General features: G+C 39.6%; 1 protein-coding gene across 7 annotated transcripts in view; it reads left to right on the top strand.

Annotated features, from left to right (window-relative positions):
• Positions 1 to 300: 300 nt before the first annotated feature.
• Positions 301 to 15,961, top strand: part of tnrc6a.L (trinucleotide repeat containing 6A L homeolog) — a 62,909-nt gene continuing 47,248 nt past the window's right edge. For 5 of the 7 annotated variants that reach the window (XM_018236550.2, XM_018236555.2, XM_018236553.2 and 2 more), the window contains exons 1-2: positions 301 to 753; positions 3,404 to 3,451. The gene's annotated coding sequence lies outside the window, so the exon portion shown is untranslated. Of the gene's footprint in view, positions 754 to 3,403; positions 3,452 to 13,458; positions 13,535 to 15,961 lie in introns of all 7 variants that reach the window. The other 2 variants (XM_018236548.2, XM_018236554.2) reach the window with 2 other exon arrangements.

The raw sequence follows: 15,961 nt of genomic DNA, 5'->3' as shown, positions 1-15,961 counted from the left end.
GGCAAGAATATAGGAAGGCCGGCATTTTCTTCGAGAAAAGGTGGCAACCCTACTTACCACAAAGCACTTAGGCTCTGTGTCCTTACATATGCTCTGTGTGCTGTGTATATTTGTTGACTGACTTGTCCTCCTTGTGTGTATTATTTTTATTTATATTGCACTTTTATTTATATAGTACTTTTATTTATGTTGTACTTTAATGCATTGTACAGTGCTGTGGCTCCTTGACAGCCATACATACATACATACATACATACAAATCACCTCACAGCTTGCTGACCCTGATAAGAGCTGTGCCACTGAGCAAAAAATACAAATATTCTTCACACATTGGAACCCAATAAAGAAGTTTCTATTAAGAAGCCTGAACTGAGATCAATTCATACACAGTTCAATATCTACATCTATCTTTAATCGTAGCAGTGTCATACTGGGTCCTCCCACCACCCCACACTATTCAGCCAGAGAACTGAAAGCCGGGGTCTGTCACTGTGGGGGAGTTGTTGCTAAGCGGCGGTTGCTAGGGCGGACATTTTGGAGGGGCGATGAAGCCGCAGAGCGGAAGTGCTGCAGAGCGCGCGGCCTCCTCTTCCGGAATTACAATTTTTTTTTTCGGTGAAGGAAATGGCGCCGCTGGTTGTATTGACGGTGTTTTCAGCGTTGCCTGTGACGGACTGAGGGGCGCTTTCCTCCAGGCCGCAGCTCCAGTCGGGCGCTACCGTATGTTCCTGCAGTGCACTTTATATACATGAGGTAAGTGCCGGTGCCTCAGCTTTGCCCTTGCTGTTTGTCCCTTGCTCCCCCCTTTAGTCTCTGCAGACTTGCAACTAGCCGGCTTCATCACTGCAGTCTCTGCTTTTCGTTCTCTTTAAGCCTCGTCCGACCAGGGGCGCATTCTTTCGTGTGTTGCGTTCCACGCCCCCCCCCTGCAGCGACATAGTTGCACCCAGTGTCCCCCCAACTGCACCAAATGGCCACAAGTAGAGGGGTGCAGCTAGCGAGCTCTCACAGGCACAGCCCGTCTGTGTGCCGCAGGTCGGACATACTTCATCCAAAGTGGATTTTCTTGGCTGTTGCTACATGGTTTTTGCCCCGCAGCTGTTGTTGGTTTGTTCCATCCTCAGTTACAGCTGAACACTTTCCCTTAAAGGGCCACTGCACCCGGTTTTGCTTGATAAAAGAAAATATCCCTCTAAGCAACTATATATATATATATATATATATATATATATATATATATATATATATATATATATATATAATGTATGTATGTATGTATGAACCGTGCTCATTTTGTTTCAAGCTATTTTGTAAACGTAACTGCTGTTGGAAGCGGTATCTGGCTGCACTGCTGGTTCTGACTCTTGAAAGGAGTGCAGGCGTCCGCTGTGGGAGAAGCAACTTCTGCTACACTGTCTCAGGAGTCGCAACCTACAGAAGCACCAAATAACTCCTTTTTGGTGTAAGAGTAACTTTAAAGCCGTTGACCATTTTTTGCGAAGTGTTAAAGGAGAAACAAACCTTAATAAAAAACAAAAAAACAAAACCCTACCCTACATAGACCGCCCCCCCGGCAAATGCCCCTAAAGGTGGCCATAGACGTAGAGATCTGCTCGTTTATCGATGTCGTAAAACAGGCAGATCTCTCCCCAATATGCCCACATTGAAGTGGGCGATAGGCTGATCCGATCGTGGCCCCTAGGGCCATAATGGATCCAACGGGATTTTTTAACCTGCCTGATCAAGATCTGTGCGATTTATCGATCGGGGAAGCCCGTTGCATGGGCCCCACACACGGGCCAATAAACTGCTGACTTGGTCTGTCGGCAGCTTTTATCAGCCTGTATACGGGGGCCTTAACTCTTTACTTACTCCTCCGTGCAGATTCTGTCCAGCGGAGTTCACAGGCACCAACTAGGGTTGCCACCTGACCAGTATTTTACAGGCCTGGCAGGTAAAAATTATGGTTGATCCTAATGTTATTAATAGGAAAAAAAGATAAATGATATAGGAAGGCCGGTATTTTTTTTCCAGAAAGGGTGGCAACCCTAGCGCCAACTTCGGCTGCTTCGGTAATCTTCGGAATGAGACCATCGCTTCGGCAATTTTTGTGAGTTTCGGCATATGCATAGTTAGAAACAGAAAATTGCTCCAACTGCGAATATGCTGCTTCACCGGTCTCATTCTTAAGATTTCTGGACACAACCTGCATGGAGGGCTAAGTAAATAGTTAGGGGCATTTGCCTGGGGGGGGGTCTATGTAGGGTAGGGGGATAGGGTTTTTTTTATTATGGGGTTGTTTCTCCTTTAATGGGAAAGTGGCTTAGAATTCTATTTTCTTTCACTGGTCAAAAAACAAACAGTTTTTGCTTATATTAATGTAGCAGTTATATTTTTATTTCATGGCAGCTATGGAGATACTTTCTCCATAGCAATACAGCTTTATAAACCGGTATGGGATCCATTATCCAGAAACTATTATCCAGAAAGCTTCAAATTACAGGAGCACCATCTCCCATAGACTCCATTTTAATGAAATAATTACAAACCTTAAAAAATATTCTTTTTTTCCCCCCCCTCTGTAGTAATAATAAAACCGTGCCTAGTTCTTTGAATTATGCAAACTCTATTTGAGTTTTAATTTGAATTTTGAAATTTACTCTGGCCCTTTAAGAAATCTAATTCGCCACCTTAAACCTGACAAATTGCTGTATAAGTCAGTGGGGGGAGGTCCAGGGCTCTATTTGGTGATGTTTGCAGCCTTCCTGAGTTTTTTTTTTTTTTGTTTTTTTTAAAAAAAAAAATTTAAATTGTATTTGAGTTTTTCTAATTCAAATCAAATTCAAGTTTTCGGGTCGATTCAATTTATCCGAGCTACGAAAGCTAGATTTTATTAATACATTTTGAGTTTATGGGTGTTTCAACGAATTTGCATGAATTTGAAATTCAACCCTTGATAAATATTAAGATCCAAATTATGGAAAGATCCGTTATCCAGAAAACCCAAGACATACTGTGTAACCTATCCTGTACCTGTATAGCACATATTGCTGTGAATAATTATGCAAAGAAAAGGAAATTGGTGAAAGAAACAAGGATTGCACTTGATATGTTATTTCAGAGCTTTACGAATAACAGTGGGTTTCTGGCTATAGATCCAGTATTACTGTAAGCCAATAACTAGATGAATGGGAGTCGTAGTGTTGTATATTTCTGTCTATTTCAGTCTGACCCACTGTTTACATCTGCATAGTGGCGTACTTAGTCACAACAGTGCGAGGCGGTGCATTGCAATGGAGCTGATACATATTCTCTTGCATAATGCATATTGCTTCAGTCTGCTGTGTTTTTGCAGTTTATATTGTCCTACTCCTGCCGCTCATTGTACACATTTCTTTTGCAGAGACTTGGAAGCTGCAGCTACCAAAGACATTGAAGGAAATCCTAGCAGGTAGGGCTGTGGCATTCTAATTAAAAGCAGGGTTATTTAGGGCTCCTTGAGTTATGCAAGACAACTGGCTAGTGTTTTTGTCTCCCTTGTTCTCAAGTATTCAATGTACAGTATTTTTATGCTTCGAAAAAGTCGTTTTTTTATGACTGGGTAAACGGGAGACTTTATAATATCGATTTTATTATACGGTAGTGCAAAAGTAGTCTCTAGTAGTGTTCCTATACCCTGTGACCATTCTTCCTTGTCGGGTATTTTAGGCTGGGTGCTGAGTGTGCTGTAGTTCCTCTGTATCAGAAATATAAGCAAAAAAGGAGCCCAGACATTTGGATGTCAATATGATAGTGCAGTGAAAGTCTGACTTTCTGTTGTGTGTTTATTTACCGGCAGTAAAAAAAAAAAAAAGTCGAGATGAATACTAAATATAGATCTGTGCCAAACGCATGACTGCTTTGTGCCTTTCACTGGTAATTGCCGTATGATTCACAAAGCTCTTAATGTTGCCTCAGTTGAGATTATGACTGAACTGCAAAACTCCGTAGCAATCTTCCAAAACATTGACAGCAATATGAAAAAAATGTAACGGCTTCTTTTTATGTCGGCTTGGGATCCCTTGTTGTAAGCCAGTTATCAAATGCCTGTCTCTGAGTCCATTTTAGGTTTCAAAATTTTTTTTTTTATGATTTCTTTTATTCTGTACTGATAACACAATATATTGGTGGCAAAACCAGCCCTGTTGAGCTTATTTCATGTTTAATTTTTGGCAGACTAAGGTATTGGGATCCAAATTACAGAAATAAACCCTTATTTGGAAAAACCCTGTGTTCGAAGCCCTCCAGATAATAGATTGCTTACCTGTAAAGCTGTTTCTTTATCTTGCTGTAAGGCAGCTATACACAACCTTTACGAATAACACGGAGGTTGCATTTATATTTATCCTCGTATGTCTGTAAGCATGCGATTTTTATTTGTATTCTTTTCTCTGTTTGAAGACGTTGGCCATAGCATCGGCTAAACATTCACCAGTGTTTGGCAGCATTGCGTATTTTTAATCTTTTAACGTATAATAAACCTTATAAGTATCTTATCTTTGTTTTTCAACCACCTTAATTTTTTTTTTTAAATGACATTTCTGTAAAATTCTCTGGTTGTCTGTTAATGTGTCCGTTATCTTTTATAGCTGAATTAGTTTCAAGCTCATAAAGTTCTTATTTATCAAAGTGACCGCTTGTCTCATTGCTACATAATTATTGATCTGTTTTACTTGTGTCTTGGAAATAACACTGGCAGTGCTATTATTATATCCTACCTTCTTATCAGAGGTTTTATGAAGCATTGATTGCTTTTGGAACTGGTTAATCACGATTTATCTGAAGTTTACAAAAGCATACAGGGGAACTTTGAAATGAGATGTACAAAGGTGTGCATTTGGGTTAGTAATAAGCACTGCCCTCAGTTGGAGCCTATTCCAGCTTGAAAGTATATAAGAATATATACAGCTATGGGACCTGTTATCCAGAATGCTCGGCACCTGGGGTTTTCCAGATAACTGATCATTCCGTAATTTGGATCTGTATATCTTAAGTCTACTAGAAAATAATTTAAACATTCAATAAACCTAATAGTCTTCCTTCCAATAAGGATTAATAATACAGCACAATGCTATTTTGAATTTTACATCTGCCTCTTGTTTCGGATAGTCTTTAAAAGGAGTTCACGATTATAGTTTTATAACTTTTTTTTCCATAAAACTTGCGATGGTCTTCCGGTTTGGTGAAGGTGAGGGCGTTGTACAAATGGGACTGAAGTGTTACAATGAATGTGTTTTCAGTCCCTTTTAATAATTAAATTAAAAATATAATTTTAGCATTAGAATTTTTTTGTGAGTCCTTAAAGGGATCATGTCATCGGAAAACATGTTTTTTTTTCCAAAATGCATCAGTTAATAGTGCTACTCCAGCAGAATTCTGCACTGAAATCCATTTCTCAAAAGAGCAAACAGATTTTTTTTATATTCAATTTTGAAATCTGACATGGGGTGATATCACTCCAACTTGCAGTACAGCAGTAAAGAGTGATTGAAGTTTATCAGAGCACAAGTCACATGACTGAGGGCAGCTGGGAAATTGACAATTTGTCTAGCCCCATGTCCGATTTCAAAAAAATATAATGAATATAAAAAAAATCTGTTTGCTCTTTTGAGAAATGGATTTCAGCGCAGAATTCTGCTGGTGCAGCACTATTAACTGATTCATTTTGAATTTTTTTCCCATGACAGTATCCCTTTAATATCTGCAATGCTGTTTTTGAAAAATGATTTTGGAATCCTTGATTTAGGTTAGGCAGAAACAAGTTCAAATTAAATAGAAAAGGCGGCGTGTAGATCTGCTAAGTAGTAAGTAAGGAGTAAATATACATATAAAGTTGCAAAATAAAATCACAAAAAATTCAGTCCAAAGGTTGCCAAGAATTGGAAATCTCAAAATAGGTGAAAAAGTCCCACAGTATGCACAAAAATGTCTCTATCTTAAATATATTGATAATGGGTTGAGTGCAGAGGACTCTTGTATTTGTCTATTTGATTTTGTGGTCACAGCCTCATTGCACCCCCGCCTAATGGTTTTAAAAATTAGTGGTGAGCACAACTTTCCCTTGTTTGTTGGGGGTGGGGAGGAAAATTGCGTCACTTTTTGTCAGAAAACAAGGAAGTAAAAATTATTTTCCGCTTCCCACCCCTAATTTGCATATGCAAATAAGGGTTCGGATTTGGTTCGGTATTTGACCGAATCTTTCGCAAAGTATTCGGGGGTTCGGCCGAATGCAGAAAGTGGATTCGGTGCATCCCTAATATCTATCTATCTATCTATCTATCTATCTATCTATCTATCTATCTATTCCAAACCAAGCCGGGGATGGTGTGAACCAATCTGTAGAGCTATTGTTAAAGGGGTTGTTCACCTTTTTGCAGTTCAACTGTTTAAGTAAACCAGAAAATTAATGTGTTTTTTCTTTTACTTAACATTTTTTATTTTCTACATTTTTCCAAAATCTAAGTTTAATGTCCCTGTGTCTGATGTTTGTCTGGCAGCTCAGTAATTCAGGCGCAGATTCTGAACTGTTACAATTTTGCAACAATAAGTTGATACATTTCTCAGCAGCATCTCTGGAATATTAGCAACTATTGTATCAATTCTAACAGCTGCCTTTAATGAAACTCGAGAGATTCTGCTCAGGGACAAACATAAGAAATATATCAACTAAATGTATCAATTTAGAACAGTTTACACAGGGTCGGCGACTCCCCCTCCCAGAGCTGCTTTAGAAGGTGAGAAATTAAACTTTACACTTCATTATTAGAAAAACTGTCACACAGAAAATAGAAGGTGATTGGAAAAAGTTTACTTCTGGTGAACAATCTGAAACCAACTGAACTGAAAAAAGTGTTGTCAGGGGAATAACCCCTTTAAGAGTTAAATTTGGCTTAAAGGGGGTTTTTGTTCTGGATTCGAGTCGATTTGCAAATGGTGTTTATAATTGTAAAAATGTCCAAAACCCCTATTGGAATGGACAACAACATATTTCATTCCTTGCCCCATCTTTTTATAATGAGGGTGTGATTTGCCTTTGAGTTAACTCGTTTGTTTTACATTTTGTAAGAAGGATACTATTCCGTATTAATTAGAATACTTTTAATGCATTGTCATTTGTACATTAAGTGGAAAAAGTACAGCACTGAAAACATCGCAGGCATTAAGATCTATTAACATGACAATTATTTATGACTAATGTAAGTGTATTTGAGTTTGTACTTTCCGTGTTCTAATGAGATGTGAGAAAACAGTTGTTAGCTTGTCAGTTCATCTGTTCTCTCAAGTGCCTGTATAATGCCGTATCAAATGCAACAATTAGCGTTTTACACTGGAGCTTGTAGCCCTGTCAGACTGGGCCGGCATCAAACCAAGTGCATCCACGCAGTTCATTTACAGTTTGGGTTGGGGGTTTGTGTGCTCATCTGTTTTATCTTGAAAATACTGACGGCATTCCGTCTAAACCAGTGTTCACTGAAAAGTGTGCAAGAATTTTTCCTGTGCTCGCAAATTAATATTGGCTCTGACCCTCCCACAACCGCCAAGAAAATGTTGCTGACGGACCAGTTTCTAAGTTAGCTTGGAATGTTCAATCTTCTGCTGAGAGATGTGTAGCATTAACTGCAGGACCTTCGATTGAATATCCTGGATCTAGACGCACACCCAAGTCTCGCTAGTGACTAGAATGGGCTTAAAAGTGAACTGTTGTCTGATCAACATGATCCAAACTGGCACAGAGGTTCCCTTCTTTTTTTGCAGGTTTCATTAATTAATATTATGTATAAATGCTTTGTTTGCTCCTTCAAACGTACCTTTTTTTTTGCTGCAGACATGCCAGTAGAGCGATGCAAATTGCTGACTTGAGCTGGTATCTTCCAGTTAGGGCAGGTGATATCTGTCAGCAACTCACAGCATCAGTGTTATTTCCACCCGAGAGTAAAGATGCCCATTGACATGCAGATTATAGCCTATGTCGGACGAACAATCATCCGTACCAATCTTCTGACCGCTAACCATTCAGATTAAATAAAGTAGTAAAGAGAGCAAATAACACGAAGGTCAGGCCATTAATTGACAGCAATTTTACGAAAGTTATGTCTAAAAATTAAAATTGACAATCTCCCATTAATAGGCAATACTGTACATGCAGAGATCTTATTGTTAGCCGATATAAATCTTTTAATCTGTCCGGTCGACTGAACTGATCACCAAGGTACAAAAATGTCGGGACAATCCACACATGGTCAGAAAATTGTACTAACCGTCACTTTGTATGATGGTATCTTTGCGTCGATGGCCATTTTATGGCAGAAGGGGAGATTAGTCACCCATCAACATATCTCTACTTAGATGACTAATCTCCCCAAAATGTCTTCCCGTGGACAAGAATATGAATTGCCGGCTGGATGGCATACGAATCGCTTCGATTTTCCTCATAAGGCAGCTTCAGGTGACGTTGGAAATCTGAAACAATTCGTATGCCATCCTGCTTAAGTATTTGTATTCTTGCCGACTGGAAGGCATTTCGGGGAGATTAGTCGCCCACAGTAGAGAAGATTTGTTGCTGGGCGATTAATCTTCCCGTCTGCCACCACCCTAACTCACAATTTTTAGGCTACTGCCATACACAGGCTGAGAATCTGTCCTATGCTCCGATTAGCGGTCTGATGTACCGGCATCTAGTGCTGCCATGTAGAATTTGGGCCCAATATTTTTGTGTTTCAGCACCAAAATCGACTGTGTACCTGTACCTGTGCCGACAGAGTGGCTCTGGGTGCAGCTTAAGAAAACAATTCGTAATTAGTAAGTGATACATTTATTAAACATTTGGTAGATTTTTTTTTAAAGGGATCCTGTCATCAGAAAACATGTTTAATAGTTAATAGTGCTACTCCAGCAGAATTCTGCACTGAAATCCATTTCTCAAAAGAACAAACAGATTTTTTTATATTCAATTTTTAAATCCGACATGGGGCTAGACATTTTGTCATTCCCAGCTGCCCCTGGTCATGTGACTTGTGCCTGCACTTTAGGAGAGAAATGCTTTCTGGCAGGCTGCTGTTTTCCCTTCTCAATGTAACTGAAGGAGTCTCGGTGGGACATCGGTTTTTACTCTTGAGTGTTGTTCTTAGATCTACCAGGCAGTTGTTATCTTGTGTTAGAGAGCTGTTATCTGGTTACCTTCCCATTGTTCTTTTGTTTGGCTGCTGGGGGGGGGGAAAAGGGAGGGGGGTGATATCACTCCAACTTGCAGTACAGCAGTAAAGAGTGATTGAAGTTTATCAGAGCACAAGTCACATGATTTAGGGCATCTGGGAAATTGCCAATATGTCTAGCCCCATGTCAGATTTCAAAATTTAATATAAAATAATCTGTTTACTCTTTTGAGAAATGGATTTCAGTGCAGAATTCTGCTGGAGCAGCACTATTAACTGATGCGTTTTGGGGAAAAAAAATTTCCCATGACAGTATCCCTTTAATAATTATGAGGTCACTGGTGGGCTGGCAATTTGTCATTGTTTACTTCATCATCCGATTGGCACTCTACTTCTTTAAAAATCGCATTAGCCCGTGGAAGTGTGTTGCAGGCTTGGAGTTTGCCATCTTCCCAGTATTCCTATGTGTCAGGTCAGACTGGGCAAATTAAGTTTTTAGAGTTCAGGTCTGAGCATGTGCAAAGATGGTGGAATCCTTCACCTACATTCAAAAATCGTGTTCTTGGCCTCGCCAGAGTTAAATCTGCTGGAGATCCCAGAAACCTCCCTACAACCCCCGGGGACATCAGTACAACAGGGCTGCCCCCTAGAGATTTTAACCTATTTTAAGCATTTCCACAACCCACTTTTGTTTGTTTAATAATCTGTACTTGAACTCTTAAGCTTGGTATTTTAATTGGTTGGCAGCCCCTTGAAACAAGGTTAAACCTAGAAACAGACTACATTAAGGCTACTTATAAGACCTGCTCTTGCAGGTCTTACTAAGATAATAAACAAAAAAATGGCCTGCGAGTGCGAGCTTCTTTCTGTCATATGTATATATGTATGTATGTATGGATATATAGTTTTATTTATTTAAATGTGAAATAAAGGACATTTATGAATGAATTTCCCTTCATATTTTATACTTTTCCCAAGACAGAATGTCATGAAATGTAACAATCTTTGATTCAAAGCATTACTGTTGGAATTTGAGGCGTAAATCCTGTGCATGAGCCAAGCACTTGCTTTATAAATATGTAAATATGTTGGCTTGATACAGTGAATTGATCACTTTATTAAGGGATGATGCCATCTGCAGTCACTCCTGTCACTCGCTCATTTGCCTTGCTTTGTTTGCGGAGAAACTGCACGGTTAGGGAATTCTCTCTTTATTAGATTTGTCGTGGGAGAGTCGCCTTGTGTTGCCATAGCCTTGCAGAAAGACACTGCTTTTGTTACTGTGGAGGTTGCCATGCATTGTTGCTTTTGTTGCAAATAACCCATGAACTGTTGAGAACGGGCGCCACAAGAGTCCCTGCAACAAAATGCAGTGTCTGCTTCAGTCGCCAGCATTTTTTCCACATGGAAATAACGGTTTTGTTAAAAAAAAAAAAAAATTATCCAGATCCCCCATATGGTTTTTGTTAGTACAGTCGCACAACATCAATTTTGTTGCAGGTGGGGAACTTGCCCCTTTTATTGTCTCCACACGTGCATAAACGTTTCGTGGGGGTTTCACCTTCCCTTCATCCTAATTAAGGCAGGATGACCCCCCCCCCCGAAACCTATTTGGATGTGACTGACGTGTGCCGACCGTCTAGAGCAATGATCCCCAACCAGTAGCTCGTGAGTAACATGTTGCTCTCCAACCTCTTGAATGTTGCTCCAAGTGGGCTTAAAACAGGTGCTTATTTTTGAATTCCAGGCTTGGAGGCAAGTTTTGGTTGTATAAAAACCAGCTGTACTGCCAAACAGAGCCTCAATGTAGATTGACAATCCACATAGGGACAACCAAATAGCCAATCACAACACTTCTATGGCACCACAAGAACACTTTTTATGCTAGTGTTGCTCCCCAACTCCTTTTTCTTCTGAATGTTGCTCACGGGTTCAAAAGTTTGGGGATCCCTGGTCTAGAGGGATCAGACGTTTAGCAACCTTTATTTGTGTATCTGGTTACAAATTTACTAGGTGGGCAATATCCGGCTGATCCGATGGTGGGCCTTAAAACCCAACGATCAGATAACGAGAAGAATACGAGTGGTTAGATCGAGGGCTGCATCAGCAAACCGACAGGATTTTTAAAACCGCCTAATCGACATCTGGCCGACTTTTGGGCAAATATCGACGGGGAAGCCGTCAGAGGGCCCCATGGACTGTACAATAAATTGCAGATTTAATCTGTTGGCAGCTTATATTGGCTAGTGTATGGGGAGCTTTACCCGATGTTTGCACAAGAGCAAGATCTCCATATTCATTGCTGTTTATTCATTGTCTTGAAACAATGTAGGACAAGTCCGCTAATTAACCAACCAGAGAAGGAATATGTAAGGCTGACTTCTGCTATATATTTTTTTTTCAAAAGCCAGAACCAGCAGTGCTAAAATGGGGTGGGAAAATCTCTGCAGAAGTTGACATCCTCTTTAACTGGGTAACTCTATAGATTGCAATGCTACAGCCCCCAGAGATACTGACGAGTGTTATTCTCCACTTTTCACAGATTGAGCTGTTTGCTGCTTTTATATGAAATATAAAAAGTGTCAATCATTTATTATTTAACAGCTACGTTTTCCAGGTGTTTGACTGGGGCATGAATGACATAGCTTTGGTTTGTGGCTCACTTTATAAACCACAAGCTTGTTAAAACAAGCGAGTCTTGTGGCAGCACAGCAGCAGGGCTGGGAAACTGGGTAAAATCAACCTGACTACTAGTATTAACCTGATAATAAAACATTAACATGGAATGCAGAGTCCTTATCTTTTATTACTGCACCGAACAAAGTCCATCTTGCTTCTGTCATGGAGCCGCAAACAACTGTCACATTCATTCACGTTGTCCCTTGGCACCACACAGAAATGAGCCATATTACAACTGTCACATTTCACTCTATAGGCCGTGTATAGTGAAAACCATTGAGCAGCTTCTCCAGTTAATTACGAGCCTCTGCCTTAAATCTTAATCTGTTTACTGAACTGTAAAAGAATTTTAACACTTAAGGATCCTGAGTCTACATGGACTTTCCCAGCTTCAGTTTTAAAGGAGTTGTTCAGTTGGTTTCAGACAGTTCAACAGAAAGACTTTTTTTTTTTCAGTCACTTTCTATTTGTGGCTGTTTTTCTAATATTGAATTGTAAAGTTTAATTTTTCACCTTTTGTCTTTCTGAAGCAGCTCTTTGAGTGTGGGGGGGGGGGTTGGGTCGCCGACTCTGTAACTGTTCTTAATTGATACTTGATACATTTCTTATGTTTGTCCCTGCTGAGCAGAATCCTTGCATTTCATTTAAGGCAGCTATTAGAATTGATACAATAGTTGCTAATATTTCACAGATGCTGCTGAGAAATGTAGCAAATTGTAACTTCAGAATCTGCACCTGAATTTTTATTTTTTACAATTTGTCCTAAGTTTAATGTTCCTGTCTCTAGTTTCAGTCTGGCAGGTCAGTAATTCACGTGCGGATTCTGAACTGTTGCAATTTGCTTCATTAGGTGATACATTTCTCAGCAGCATCTGTGGAATATTCGCAACTATTGTTTCAATTTTAACAGCTGCCTTCAATGAAACAGGATTCTGCTCAACAGGGACAATAAGAGCTGTATCCATTAAATGTATCAATTTAGAACAGTTTCCAGGGTCGGCGACCACCCCCGCCCGGGGCTGCTTTAGAAAGTGAAAAATTACCCTTCAATGTAGATTGAATTCCTTGTTATTCCACTCATTAGTCGGTTCTTAAATTTTCAAGGCTCATAAACAGTTGCTGGAGAAGCCACCACCACTTAGTATCATAGACAAAAAAGGGAATGGAGAGCCTTTCAATGTAGTCTGAATCTTTTTATTGGAGCACTTGAAAGGCTCTCTGGTCCCTTTTTCATTCACTTTACACTTCAATATTAGAAAAAGTCACACATAGAATAGAATGTCATTGGGAAAAGTCTTTATTTTTGGTAAACTGGAAGGTGAACAACCCATTTAAGATCATACGCTTAACGTTTTTCCACTACTGAAAGAGTATATAAAGTGGTTTCTTGTCATAAACTGTTTCTTTATTGTAATGAAACATCCTAGTCATGGAAATGCAATTTTAGCTGCTTTGCTTCATCCCTCACCAGAGAAGAGAACTTTCCTTTGCTGAAAACCTTAATTTCGGTTGGCTTACTGCAGCTTTACTGCCATTCCAGAATTTTGTGGCTTCCAATTACAAGTTCTTTTTCCGTTTCCCAAAATAGATTTTGTTTAGGTGACTATAAAGCCCTGTGTTTTGTGCCAGCCAATCAGCTGCCGCCGAGAAGACAAGAACTTGCCGTAAGTGCCATTTCAGATTCCTAAGAAATTACTTGCAACACTTTTATATATAAACCAAGAATAATCTCCTCTCCCCCCCCATCGAGTGCTTCCCCAGGAGTGCTTCTCCGTTCACTAAATATCGCAGGCTTGGTCAGTGTTGGAGGTTATTCACTATTTTCATTTTGGTTGATTTATCGCCAGAAATAAAGACTTTTTCAATAGCTTTGCTTTTTATTTATTTTTTTTTTAAGTTTTTCCAAAAGTTTGAACTTGAATGTTCCTGTCTCTGGTGTTTCAGTCTGGCGGCTGAGTGATCCAGGTGCAGATTTGCTACATTAGTTGATACATTTCTCAGCAGCATATGTGGAATATTAACAGCTACAGTAGAATCCCCATTTTACGTTTTTCAGGGGACCAGAAAAAAAATGGTGTAAAATTCAGGAAAACGTATTATGCATAATATATAGGTGGGACCACAAAACAACAATGTAAAATGAGGAAAAACTTTAATATCAGGGGATGTAAAATGGGGCTTCTACTGTAGTGTATCAATGGGGGTCATTTATCAACACTGGGCAAATTTGTCCATGGGCTGTAATCCATGGCAACCAATCAGATTGCTGCATTCATTGTTCTACTTGCAGCTGGCTTTAAAAAGCTAATCACTGATTGGTTGCTATAGGTAACAGCCCATGGGCAAATTTGCCCAGTGTTTATAAATGAGCCTGTAATGAAACTCAGGAATTCTGCTCAGCAGAGATAAAAATCAGAAATATATCAACTAATGTATTAATTTACTGAGTCACAGATGCTTCCGAAAGAAGGTGAAAAAGGAAACTTTAAACTTCAATATTATTAAAACGGTCACAAATAAATATTGATGCATACCTTTGAGATAAATGATTTAGGTGAAAATGAATATTTTAACAAATTACTATTTCTTATGTTACCATAACATAATAAATATCTGAATTAAAATAATTAAACAGGAGGGTGATTTAGATAAGCTGTTTGTTGACAGTGTCTTGAGATCTACTGATCCCCAGCCAAAGGTCTACTGGTAGATCCCGAGCTACCTTTTGGGCACCCCTGTTGTAGAATGTTCATAGAATCCAGAGGATACGATCTAGGTGCCTAGGGTCATGTACTCAGCAAATGAAGTGTGGGGGCAGGCAGGCTTTGGGCTCCTTTTAGGCAAGTGCATATTGGATTATTGAAGCCGGGAACCTGCCCTACACTCAAATATCTTATTTATGTGCCGGCACATGGATAAGATAATTGCAGCAACACAGAGAGGATTGGGGTGGAAAAATGCGAGCACACTTGTTAACGCTACTCCATTTTCCTGCAACCAGGTTGAAGCAATGGCTTCAAGTGCAGGCACATCAAGAAGCTTTTTGGAGCATAGGGTAGAGTCCTGCACTGAACCAATTTCTAAGACCCAGACCTGAACCCGCAGCCCACAAGTGCCGTCATCAAAAGTGGGCGGGGTCAGAAACAAGTTTTGTAAATCTTTAAAATATAGACAATATTACATAAGATAAGAAATTTAGATATACCAGCACCTGAAAATCATCCCCTCGTTTCGCAGGGTGCCCGCTTTTTTTGCGGCTACCCGACCCATATCCGGACTCTAGCAGGTGGATTGTAGGGGTGGCTTTTTGGCCATCATTTATCCACAGTCTGAGAATTTGCCACGGATTGTAGGGGTGGCTTTTTGGCCATCATTTATCCACAGTCTGAGAATTTGCCACGTGTGGCATTAGCCGCAGGCTATGGGCACACAAAATTGTAGGCTCCACTGTCTCAGATTGAGTACTTTTGTCCCATCTTAATTGATCTGAATTGTATCTGCCTGTATGCTCTCATGTAGCAAAGAGAAGGAGGAATCTTCTCTTTCATTAAAGTGAACTTGTCACCCAGTCACAAAAAGCTGTATAACAAAAGTCCTTTTCAAATTAAACATGAAATCCAATTTCTATTTTTTATTCAAGCATTCATAACGGTTTTAAGCTCATTTAAAACTCTCCGCTGTCAATCACATATTGTCAGCCCCTCCTCTATGCCTTAGACAATTACTTTCACTTTCCATTTATCACTTACTAGATGTCACTGCTCTCCCCACATTCCCCAGTTCTCTTCACCATTTAATTGTGTAACATGGGGATGGACATCAGGTCCCCCATTCTGGTGCACAAACAAGATTCTGAGATGATACAAGACTTGTCTTAATAACAGTGTCCACAAAATGGCTCCTGCCTGCTTGTTATAATTATGAATTCCCAGACTGAAGGAAACAAGATTCAAATTTATGCAGTGTAATTAAAGTTCATATTGCTTGGCTAATCTAATAAAATAGGATTTTGAATATTTTTTTTGGGGGACAGTTCCTCGTTAAAGGTAGCTATTAGAATTGATACAGTAGTTGCTAATACTCCAGAGATG

This window comes from Xenopus laevis, chromosome 9_10L (genome assembly GCF_017654675.1).
Source record: "Xenopus laevis strain J_2021 chromosome 9_10L, Xenopus_laevis_v10.1, whole genome shotgun sequence".
In the NCBI taxonomy this organism is placed as follows: domain Eukaryota; kingdom Metazoa; phylum Chordata; class Amphibia; order Anura; family Pipidae; genus Xenopus; species Xenopus laevis.
The sequence above is the reverse complement of the archived record's forward strand: the minus strand, read 5'-3'. Positions and strand labels throughout refer to the sequence as shown.